This window comes from Mesitornis unicolor, unplaced genomic scaffold (assembly GCF_000695765.1).
Source record: "Mesitornis unicolor isolate BGI_N332 unplaced genomic scaffold, ASM69576v1 scaffold5075, whole genome shotgun sequence".
Lineage (NCBI taxonomy): Eukaryota > Metazoa > Chordata > Aves > Mesitornithiformes > Mesitornithidae > Mesitornis > Mesitornis unicolor.
Window position 1 is genome coordinate 47,170 of NW_010183325.1, and position 10,607 is coordinate 57,776.

A 10,607-nucleotide genomic window follows, 5' to 3' on the forward strand; every position below is an offset into this window, starting at 1 on the left:
TTCTTCTGGTTATAGATGCAACTCCATAAATTATGTTGGAACTAAGACACGTTATTTCATAGACCTTTAAAGCTAATAGACTAATAACAAATCCCAAAGCCAGGAACATTAGTCTCAAAAAAACCCAACTGGATTGTACACGAAGAGATGAAGAAACCCATTAGCAAATGCACCCACTAAAAACAACCTCCAAATGACTTCCTAAAACTAGTCTTTTGCTACAAAACTTTCAGACAACAAACAAAAATTTCTCCAGTTGCATAGTCAGCAATAAAGGAGACTTCAGGGTCAGTAGAATTAATGATCCCTAAACTGTGGTGGAGTATACAACCAATCAAAGTGACATACACTGTGCAGGATTCAGTCAAGATCAGTCAGAGACTATGCTTCAACTGCATCCACATAACAAGAAAATGAGCATATGGGAAATAATCCACTCCAGGATATCTGAGGCTAGAAAAAAGTCATTAAGTTTACTCACAGCTATGTAAAATAATCACACTGTATACAAATTACTTGTAAAAATGGATTAATTTTATAACCTCCCAAGAGCTTAACTTAGCAACTATATGTTAGTATCTTAAATTAGCTGTGTTCCTATCGCTATTTATTTGGTGGCTCTTAATCACAAAGTAGTTCAGGAAAAATCTATAGACTAAGCACTGGAGTTTATGCATAGTGTGACACTCTTTTTCACCAACTCTGGATACAAAGCAAAAAAAACAAAAAAAATCAGTGGTGGTTTGTTTGAACCAAAAGCTTTGTTACTTAAACATCTGTGCAAATGTTAACTAGTAATTTTCATATTGCTGTACAGTAGATAAACACATGCTGATATTCCCATTTTACAGAAAAAGTCACTTATTTTCTTGACAGCCACAGAATAAACCATAGCCAAAAATTAATAAAGTTCATAACTTCCTAGTTTTTCACACTTCACTCTTCAGATTTAAAGCTTCTTCTACTGATTATACTGTTACTTGATGTTTTGCATGTGCTGATTTTTCACTCCATTTTCAGCATCAAAATGGGATGAAAAAGTTTGGCATGTCTAGAAGATGTAATATACTCTCTGTGGGAAAATCCTGTATTCTAGCCTGGAGATTGAAATTGTTTGCATTTCAGTATGTTAACTGAAAACATGTTGAAATTCTTGCTTTGGACCACTGAATAAATTTTGTAACCATTCTTTATGGAGGTGCTTCCTAGTCTCCAATCAACTTCAGTGTTTAGTATCTGCTTATTTAGTCATCTTGCTCTTTGTTCCTCTTCTAATCTATATTGTAAGCCTCAATTTTTCCAGATAGCCACTCTTAGCAGTAGTATGAATGATGACATGTACAATGATGATACTTATTACCACACTATACCAGCTGGAATCAAATGTTTTAACAAAGAACCTTAACAACAGGTGAATTCTGTCTTGCTCATATGATAAAATGTGCTTAGGGATGATTTGCAGAGCCGTAACAACTCACTTAACATCAAGATCTAAAGATTTGTAGCACTTTTATTGATCCGTTCATTAAAGCATTAGGATTTTTCTAGCACTCCTTTGATTTCAAGTTCAGCCTTTGCACAATTTATAATATGCTGATAGACAGGAAGAGATACGTGGCAACATCCTTTTATACTGTATGACTTTTATCTTTTCCTCCCCTCATGCTGCTTTTTCTCCAGTCCTATTTATGACTTCATTCCTTATTCTCAAACAACTTCTACTCCTTCAATGCCTTAAATCTTCAGAATTTGTTCTCTTCTCACTTCTGTGCCACTGTACAGCCAAATTTCCAGCTTCCTATCTTTTCTATGCTAAGATAACTATGATTTAATGACTTATGATGTACAACTTTATTCTAATTTAGATTCGTGTCTTATCTACTGCAGCAAACCCACAAAAACCTCACAGCTACCTTTTCCCTGCCTTGACGATGACTGACCTAAAGAAAAAGCTCTAAAAAGAGGGTGATGTTAAACTTCAGCCTCTTAAAGCTGCATTTGTCAAAGCTGTAACAGATAGCAGGGGAATGTAAGTAACAATGCAGAATATGGAGTAGGGATTTTAATTAGCAGATTAAAATGGAAATACACTAATAGGGACAAATTGGTAACTGAAATATTCCCATCCATATTTGACAATTTGCAACTTCGGAAAAACACAGGAAAAGCCCAACCATGAGCCAGAGATGCCTAATCAAGGCACATAAGCTCCACCGAAGCAGTGAAACTGGTATCAAATAAGGCAGTCCTGCAGCCTGCTTGCACCGGTATTGAGAGCAGAAAAGACTCTCAGATCCTGTAGCAGGCAGCTCTAAAAAGGCACAAAGGGAGACAGGAGATGCAGTAAGCTACCAGTTATCGTCAGGAGCAAAACTCTGTCACTGAGTTGGAAGGGCCACAGAAGCAGTAGGAAGATAATAACCAATGTAAGTGTGGAAGAGTGTATGTCAGACATAGAAAAAAATGCTGTGAAAGAACCAGAGTGACAGGAAATGCCAGACAGAAGTAATGTTCATTAATAAGATGAGAAAATCGGGTTTCTCCTTCCCCTACATGGCACTCCTCACACATTAGATCGGCAAATAGAAGGGCAAGGTTAGCTATATGCTCTACTGCTTTAAACAAGCAGACAATAGTGTATCCTGTCGAGCTGTCCATCCTACAGCTCTTTAGAATTTGCTGTCCATGATTTCTTGTTCTAGGAGGACACAGCTTTCATCTGGCAGCCTGAAATAAGGAAGTCTGATCTGCTGCTGCCTATTTTTCACAGCTGCAAAGAATACAGAGAAGACTGCAATCTACAGGATATGCTAAGAACTAATTAGAAATATCTGAATGAGCTAGCTTATAAATACCCCGTAACAGCTAAATCAAGCTTCAATGTCCAAATGAAAAACAACTAGATAAACTAAAATCTATTAAGCAGCTAGACTGTCACTCCCATCCTCCCCTCTGCCTTGGTCTCATTTCTTGTTGCAGTAGCACCATATTTTCCTGGTTATTTGAACAGGGTCTGACAGGAAGTGTCTCCAGTCCTGAGGACACTACAGTGATAAAAACAGCTTTATCAATATTCACAGGTGCTGACATAATTCCATCCTCACCTATACATTATTTCTTGGTAAGTTTGGAAGCTGCATATTTTGCTTGAACAAAAGGACTATGGCTTAAAGATTGATTTTTTTTTTCCTCTGCCTTTTTCCACAGATACATTATGAGTTGCTAAATGACACTGCTTTCCTGTTCCTGCTGCGTAGTATGAGAGATGCCATAAAACCACAACATACTGCTCGTAGCAGGATCTAAGTTGTTTAAGTAGTGAACTTATGCAAGAGCTAGACTTGTCTCTAACTACACAAATTTCTATAACGTTGTCCAGATTTATACAGGGCCAAACAACAGTCAGACTCATCAAAGATGGGAACAAAAAGGCCATTTTGCAGTACTCCCCAGCTTTACAAGAGACAGGTGAGAGCACTGTGAGGAACACAGCAGCCCTGGAAAAAGAGCATTTTGGCAGGGTAAGAATTGATGTGTGTTGTGTGTCCCCTTCCACAACCCCACACAGTTGCCTTCCTGCTTCCTGACCATGTTGCTAGAGTTGCATGCATCCTTCCTTTCTCAACACAGATCTGATTCCCAGAAGTATTGAGGAAGATAAGACCAGAAATTACATCTCTGTCTGCCCCTCTCTTAGACTGATGCTGGCTAAATACATCTACCAAGCCTGCATAAGTTTCCTGTCAGTGTTGCTCTAAGTAGCTAATATTTATTCTATACATATTCAATGCCTCCTGTACATCACTATCATTTGCTTGCTTACCCTACTTGAAACTGAAGAGTATTTTCATTCTTTCATCAAACAGAAAAGCAAACAACTGAATAGAGCAGAATCAAGCTCCTGTAATTAGATATCAACAAAAATACTGCCTGTACAAACCAACATATGCAATAATTTTTCAGTCCTCTGCCCACTGAGATTACGGCTGCATCCTTGATCAGTTAACCTTCAAAGATTACATATTCTGTTCACCGCAACATTTTAAGACATCATTGCAAAAAATTCAAAAATCATATGCTTCAGTTGCTAGCAAAAAATCTGACAACAATACTACTGTTAAGGAGCCTACAATGAGAGCTATCACAACCACTATGCCAGTAATTAAGTAGTCTTAAAAGCAAGTCATCTGCTTACAATGCCCAACATTCATTCCTTTCTTCCCCCCACTCAGAGTGAAATCCTCAAGAGTCAGGCGAACAAGCTGAAAATAATCTAACGTACTAGGTGACGGTGCAGTGAAGTTTTGTTTCCAAATTACAAATACTGTGCCAGTGCTCAGACAAACAAAACCCATTGAACTGCTGTAAGCTTCTCCCATAAAGAGCTGCAGCAGAATTAAAATACAGCTGCCTGGTTTTCAGTAACGAGGTCCTGGGTGCTTCGCATCCTGCTGACAAACATATCCCCTCTTTCTGTCTAAACTAACTGCAACAATAGCGCCGTAATCAGAAAACCTTCTACATACCAGCCTCTCGGAGCAAAGCGATGCTTACCTTCTAAAGACTTGACGAGGCCTTTCTACTGAGAAATAAATGAAGACGCTATACTGCAGCACTTCAGCATCCCTCTTTTTATAGCAGTTTACTAGGAATACAGATCCTCCACCATTTTCTTGTCACGTGGCTAGTGGAACTGCTAAATAAGGGTGATCACCTGCCTTCAGATAGCCGGCTGTGCCAATCAGTAGCTATCAGGCTTTGCTTAAAGGAGTGCTTAAATGAACGCAAAGAGATGTTTCAGCTGTGAAAATTATTTCTTTTTCACATTCCCTGCGGGGCTTTGTCGGAGCATCACCGAACTTTGATACAGCGAGTCAGCTACCAGTGGTGAAAACCTCCCCGCTGCTTCCTTTCAGAGCCCGAGGAAAGCTTGTGATGAGAGACTGCATGACAAAAGTTCTTACGGATTCAACCCGTGTCAGCCCTCATTTCAGTTTGCATCGATGGTTATTGAGGACATGCATATTCAAACGTGCTTTGCATAATTTGTTCGGTTTGCATATGGGAATACATATGCAAATTTAAAGAAAAGCCCGTTCTGAAGGCAGGGTGAATTCTGAGAACACAAACTGTAGGAGCACTAAGGCGGCTCTTGACGCTGTTTCTTAAGGGGTGTGCTTGAAGGAAGGGTATTTCTTCCCATGCGTTGCAGATCTCCTTTTATAAAAGGCACTTAGGGGTAGAGTCCCTAGATGCAAAACAGGTTTCAATCCTATTGCCTTGCAATCCCGTGCAGATAAAACATCAAGGCAGCAGCCCTAGGATGGCCTAACCTTCAGCTAGTTTTTCCCTTCACACTGTGCAACTCCTTCCTAAAGACAAGATATATGAGAACTGGAGGTGCTTTCACATCAAACTGCTAGGCAATGAGCAGTCAAAATCTAACTCTAGTTTAATTTGTCACTACAGCTCCATAGACACCTACAGCACAGTGTACCTAAAAATTCATTGGCTCTCATCTTGTTCTTCATGGCCTTAGTAATCTTGCAGAGAAAGTTATCCTCTGCTGCAGATCTCTTGAAAAATCAATCCCCAGCAGCTATTTTAAAGAACAACAGACAAACATCAAGCACTTATAAAAACCCTAAAAATTATTACCAATATGAAAATACATTTCTAAAGAGGACACTGCTGCAGACATGTGAACTGTGATGCTACTGTCAGCTAGCTCTATGTACTATTTCCAGTGATGGGGATATTTTTTTGCACTTTTTCAACTGGACAATCTTTAATTCATTTGTCCAGACACCCAGAAACTGTATCCAGGAAATAGAGCTATAAAATATTTATGTAGAATAGAAGTAGCATGATTATGATGAAGCTCTGAAATTAGTAATGTGAAGGAAGCTATGGCCTTGATCTTCCATGCTCAGAATGACACAGAACATCTTAGAGATTTTAAGATGTTCTGCTGGGACTCACTAAGATCACTGGGGCTTACTGTCAAACACTGGCCTATGGCAACATGGTTAAGTTTCAAAACTCATTAATGCTTTAGGATGAAATCTCATGCCATTGATCACATTGATTGGAATAAATTATATAGTAAATCAGCTCAGAAAACCATGGGGTTTTGTATAGCGGGGGATTTTTTTATGTGACTGCTAAACTGTACTAATACAGTCCATGTCTTCTTGCTTTAATAAAGTGGCTCTATCAGCCCTATCTCACAATTTTACTAAAATTTCAGGACCACAGGTGAAAGTAAGTAGAGCTCTTTTACTTTCAAAATTGTTTTTCAGTCACTGAAGTGTTGTTCTCTTCTTGTTAAAACACTGTTGAAAAGTACTTGGTATTTGACATGTAAATATTAACGCTGTCTTAACAAAAATGGGGTCATCACCATATTGGCTGCTGCTATTGTTTAACAGCTGGCTCTGCAATGGAAAACTAAGCTTTTACTTTTAATTAATTTTCACCCTCCAGATGGTCATGGAAAATACTGTATCACCCCAAAATTGATAGCAAAAAGACGTCTCTCAGGACTTCATAGGCCAAATCAAGTGGAGGGAAAGAAATAGTGTTACTAAAGCCAATGCACGAACAAACAGCATATGTTGTTCCTTCCATCAAGAAAATAGGTTAGCAGTGACATTCACTGACAATAAAATAGGTTATTGTAGTTTTAATGAATTTACAGCTATGTTGTTGGATAGTTCCCTGCTCTGAATCTGTCCCAGGGATTCTTCTATTTTCACAGAAGCAACATCTTCACGAAGGCTAATACGTAACACAGAGCTTCTAATATGTAATGTATAGTACTAAAATGATTATAATGTTGTGATACATAATAACGTAAAATACATTGATTATATAGTTTCCCATCCTAAACTCAGATGAACATTGAAATCTCACATCCTGAGTCAGCAGTCTTAAAGAGTTCTTGCTCATGCCAATCTAAACATTTTGTTTCGTTTCAGTTCTCCTTTTTACTTTTGTTACAAGGCATTAACTCATATTTACATGGACTTTCTTACAAGCAACCTTCTCAGTTGTTGCTTCTTCCCGTACGTGTTTATTTTAACCTTCAAAGCGTGCTCCTTTTGTTTAGTCAATTGTCATGCTTTGTGCTGCCAAGTGGGAGACCTGAGTTCAATTCCCATTTCAAGTCCATAAAAAAAAGGAGTTGGAAGCGCCACTGAAGCAGTATATCTGGTCCCCAGAGTGCCTGGAATTGCTTTACAGCAAATCTGGCCAACTAATAAACAATCTTGACAGGAGTGAAAGATGAGAGCCCTGCAAGTATGGCAAGGGAAAAAGGAAGCAGAGGCATCCAAAAGGAAGTAGGGGTTACTTTGCAGAACGTGGCCTCTTGAACTTACAGCAGATTTTCAATCCTTTAGGCTTCCTATACATATAGCAGCTTGCTTTGCCCATTAAAGCAACAAGCAAACCTAGGCTCCCTAATTTTTTGCCTTATTCTAGCTTTGGGGTGGTAGAAAAGACTTTCTGAGAAAATACTGATTAACCCTTGGTCCACTGGAGTCAATGGGAATTTTTTTCCCTGGTTCCATTCTGTCAGTATTTCAGTTCAGTACTGGACTTGAATCATTAATGACTTTGAGACATATGACATGCATTTGACTAAATCACAGCAATAGCAGAGCAGTCTCAGAACTCTTATTAATCTTGAAATAGTCAAGATTTTTTTCTTTCATTATACATTTAATTACGTTTACTCACTGTCAACCACAGGCAATTTGATGAAAACAGGCTTCTCTGCTAAAAATTTACTGGATTGCTTACAGTGCTTACATTGCTGGCAATTTTAATAGCCAGCAATACAGCAGTGATCACAGAGATGTATTTTGGACAGAGGCAGTGGAAGACCTATCTTTTCCAAAAAGTCACTACACAAGTGAGCAGAAAGGACCGATTCCTGCTTCTTTGAGGACATGCTAGCAGAAAGATAAATGAATCTTCCTCTTTTGGAAGCCTTATTCTAGTGGGTTAAATAAGTCTTGGCAATTGTTCAAAGGAAATTGTCTTCTGCTCAGTTTTGCCATCAGTTTTCCAAGCATTCCCACAAACCTTCCAAACATCATAGAATCATAGAATCATAGAAAGGTCTGGGTTGGAAGGGACCTTAAAGATCATCCAGTCCAACCTCCCACCAGACCAGGTTGGCCAAAGCCCTGTCCAACCTGGCCTTGAACACTTCCAGGGAGGGGGCATCCACAGCTTCCTTATCTTACCTTATCAGTGTCCTTACCTCTACTGCTCTCACTACTTCTTATTCCTCAATACATAAGTCAATACATAATTTCATAGTACTTTCCTCAGCTCTTTCTAACTCTTTCTACTAAGAAAAGAAAGAAAGAAGAAAAATGATCACACAACCACTAATACACCCTGAGGAGTGTGCTGGTAGGTGAAAGCCAGCATAGTTTTCTGTGCTGTTCTCCCTCAGCTTCCTGACCACTGCATCACCACAGAGCTTCAGACAGCTCTGTGAGACAGGACAGCTTCTATCAGTAAGAAAAAGACCTTCAGTCTTCATAAATTTTACTGCTGGCACACCTCCAGCCACAGCAGCAGCAGCAACAAAATATGTTATCCTGCCTACCCAACATTTATACAGGGCTTCATGAATTCTTCCTTTTTAAATGTAGTCACTCTTGGCTGTTCATATATGGAAAGCTGTATAAAAAGCTGTTTTCTTTCTGGAAAGACTGACATTAATAATGTGCTATTGAAACTTTTGGTACTTTTTTATGAGGCCAAAGAACCCTCTAAGGTTTATTACTTCTTGAGTTTTTATATTACTGAGATAGGTTTATATAATTTCTTCAGTGTTCTAATGCTACCAAGCATCCTTCTCTTCCTGCTGCTGCTTTTTCTTGCAGAAAAAAAAACAGGACAGGAGGGAAGAACTTTACCAGAAAGTCACAGACTTTCTTAAAATCCACCTGAACAGCCTGGAAAGTTATTATGCTAGACACTGGGATGAAGGGGACAGTGACTGCAGACATAAAGATGTCACCTTTTCAATCTCATTTTTGTTTATGCTTTCTGTTTTAAAACTTTAATCCCTTCTTCTACAAACAAGTCAATTTTCTTAGACAGTGACAGACACTTTCTAGATGAGAGCAGAAAATAATGCAAACTGCATCCTGCACAGAATCGTATTCCACTACTCAAGTCACCTACTTCAGCACAGTATGCAGGCATAAACTTCATTTTTTTTCTAAACATGGGCATGTGAATAAATTGCAGATTCAGAAAGGGCCTTAGAAGGCACTTACTAAGTAAATGCCTGCATAAACTTTGGACTACTGGTTCAATTGTCCATTAGTTGGGATGTCACCATCATCTGTTTGAGTACAAATGTTGAGTTTCTTTATTCTTCAGAGATACCATGTTTGTGCCACACATAAATATATGAAGCACATACCTAAAAATAAGGAACCTAATTTCTATACCTGGCCAAGCGGAATAAGAAATAATAACCAGCAGGTCACAAGGAAAGCTTCCTTTTGTGAAGCTAAGGCTGCACTACAGAAAGCCCTCGGTTCAGGAGTCACTTTTGAAAGTACTATCACAGAGACGGGTGTTACAGGTTCAGAGTGCAAACTTAATTGCATAAAGCAAACATATGTTACAAAACAAAAAAGTGAGCAGAGAACATGATTCATGCTCAGGGCACATCTATCCAGCCAGACCTTCAGATTAAGGGTGCTTAATTTTAGGATACTAAGGAGGCTTAATTAAGCATAAACTAGGAAATGGAACATTCAGTTAACGTGTGAGTTATGTTTAGTGAAGCATCCAAGAAACTTAGTACTAAGTCAAAATTATGGCCCTTCAGAATTACAAGAAATCAGGCAGAAGGACACTTCTGAGAGCTGAATATCAGTTACGCAGACTTTGGTTCAGTTCTACCAAAGGCTAAGTCAAAGATGTAAACTTTTAACGGCTTCAGAGCCTGCTGACTAGCACCATCAGGCCACTTGTAAACTCTATTGCACTAAGAACAAGAGACAAGCCCTAGTTTCTTCTCTTACGTGATGACACCAGTGTTTCTGTGCTAACTCCCATAGGCTGATAGTTCTGCTGTATCACATTGTTTTAAACTTTGTCAGTCAAGAAGGTCAGCTAATCTCAGACTTACAAGCTGCACATTGAGATATGTTTTTAGAAGGAACTTGTGTTTTTAAAACTGTTAACAAAATGCATTAGAAAACATTTCTAATTACACAGTTGTCAGTTGCTGTTTCTTCAACTTGTTTATATAAGAGGTTTAATGAAATTGGCATATAATCTAGAATTATTCCGGTATTGTTTTATCCTTTCTACCACAATATTTTTTGCGTGTTGCTTTGGTTTCAAAGGAATCAAGGCCTCTGTGACCATGCTGTGAGTAGGCACAGGAATATCTGCATGTGTCTCTATTAGACCCTAAAAAGTCTGAACTCATTATGTAACTCAACAAAGAAATAAGATTATTACAAGTTTATTGAACATCATCTACCAAGCACAGGGCAAACTGGGGGGAAAACAGCACTGTATAAGCAATCTCTGTTAGATATGAAATCCTCATACAAGAG

At 38.6% G+C, this 10,607-nt stretch overlaps 1 protein-coding gene across 1 annotated transcript in view; it reads right to left on the minus strand.

The window, feature by feature from the left end:
- LOC104540307 (protein prune homolog 2) overlaps positions 1-4,683 on the minus strand; it is a gene marked incomplete at its 3' end in the record, with an annotated part of 35,696 nt that extends 31,013 nt beyond the window's left edge. Inside the window, exon 1 of the mRNA XM_010184078.1 lies at positions 4,555-4,683. The remainder of the gene's footprint in view (positions 1-4,554) is intronic.
- Positions 4,684-10,607: the final 5,924 nt, after the last annotated feature.